Here is a 2,184-nt window from a genome sequence, read left to right on the forward strand (position 1 = left end):
ACATACTAGAGCACAGTAGCGCGCAGGAACGTACAGCACAATAGTTAAAGCTATTCCAACAAAACATTGCCTAACCCATCCTAACCGAACTTAACTTGACACAACCTAACGTCCCGAGACCACTATTGCTGGCCTTCCCAGAGCAAAGCTGAAAGCATTAGAGCACTGTAGGGCGCAGAAATCCACCTAATAGCAGACTACAGCTCTAATGTCATAGAAACCTCTCCTGACCAAACCAATCGTAACATAACCAAACGAAACCCATCTCAACCTAACGTGCGGCGACCACTATTGGCGGCCTCCCCAGAGCCAATCAGAACACATTGGAGGAGAGTAGGGCGCATAAATCCATAGAATCGCAGTGTATATCAGAAAGGTCAAAGCTACCCAAGCCTAACCCAAACCAAAAGAACATAACCAGACGTAGTGTGAATCAAGATAACGTGTCGAGACCGCTATTGCTGCTCTCCCCAGAACCAAGAGGAACACATTAGTGGAGAGTAGAGCTCGGAAGTCCATAGAATCGCAGTGTAGGTCAGAAAAGTCATAGCTGACCAAACCTGACCTAAACCAACAGAATTCATCCAAACGTAGCCTAACTCAAGCTGACGTGCCGAGACCGCTATTGCAGCCCTCCACAGAGCCAAGCTGGACATAGTGGGGCACAGCAGAGCACAGAAATCCACCGAATAGCTGTGCAGAGCGCATAAGTTAGAGATACGATGACCAAACATTTTCTGACTCAACCTATCCGAACGCAACATGACGCGACGTAACGTGCACAGGCCACTATTTCTGGCCGTCCCGGAACAAAGCTGAAAGCCCTACAGCACTGTATAGCGCAGAAATCTATCTAATAGCAGACTACAGAACTAAAGTCGAATCCACCCTCTCCTAATTCATGCAATCGTAACAAAACCAAACGTAACCTAACTAAACCTAACGGGCCGCGACAACTATTGCTGGCGTGCCCAGTGCCAAGAAGAACTGGTTAGTGGAGAGGAGACCCCAGACATCCATAGAATCGCAGTTACGTCAGAAATGTCAATGCTACCCGAACCCAACCGAAACCAACAGAACACTGCTAGACATAACGTAGCTCAAACTAACTTGCCGGGGCCGTTATTGCTGCCCTCCCCGGAGCCAAGGAGGACTTACTAGCGCAGAGTAGAGCGCAGGAATCCACCGGATAGCAGTGCACAGCACAGAAATTATAACTACCCTAACCAAACATATCCAATCCCAACCTAACCTTGCACAACCTGACACTACATAACGTGCCGAGACCACTATTGCTGGCATGCCCAGAGACAAACTGAAAGCATTAGAGCTATGTATGGTGCAGGAGTCCACCTAAAAGCAGAGTATAGCTCTAAAGTCAAAGCTGTCCCCTCCTAACTAAACCAATCGTAACATGAACAAATATATCACAACGAAGCTGAATGTGGCGATACCGACATTACTGCCCTCCCCAGAGCCGCGCAGGAATTACGAGAGGTCAGCCTAGGGCAGAAATCCACAGTATAACAGTGTACAGCACAAAAGTTGAACCCATAGCGACCAAACATATCCTAACCCATACTAACAGAGCGTAACTTGCTACACATGACGTGCCGAGAACACTATTGCTGGTCTCCCCAGAGTCAAGCAGAACACCTTAGTGGACAGTGGAGCGCCGAAGTTCATAGAATCGCAGTGTATATCGTAAAAGTCATAGCTACCCAAACCTAACCCAAACCAACAGAGTATACACAAACGTAGCCTTGCTCAACCTATCGTGCCGAGACCGCGATTGCTGCCCCCCCCCCCCTAGCAAAGCAGGGCATACTAGGGCACAGCAGAGCGCAGAAATCCACCGGAAAGCAGTGTACAGCTTAAAAGTTAAAGCTACCCTGTCGAGACATAGCCTGATCCAACATAACCGAACGTAACCTTACTCAACATAACGTGCAGAGGCCGCCATTGCTGGCCATCCCAGTGCGAAGCCGAAAGCATTAGAGCACTGTATGGCGCAGGAATCCACCTGACAGCAGAATACAGCACAAAATTCGAAGCCTTCCTCTCCTAACCTAGCCTACTGTAACATAGGCAGACATGGCCTAACTCAACCTACCGTGTCTGACCGCTATTGCTGCCCTCCCCAGAGCCGAGCAGGTCATACTAGAGGTCAGCTGTGCGCAGAAA

Source organism: Eufriesea mexicana, unplaced genomic scaffold, assembly GCF_001483705.2.
Source record: "Eufriesea mexicana isolate 0111107269 unplaced genomic scaffold, ASM148370v2 scaffold1864, whole genome shotgun sequence".
NCBI classification, from domain to species: Eukaryota; Metazoa; Arthropoda; class Insecta; order Hymenoptera; family Apidae; genus Eufriesea; species Eufriesea mexicana.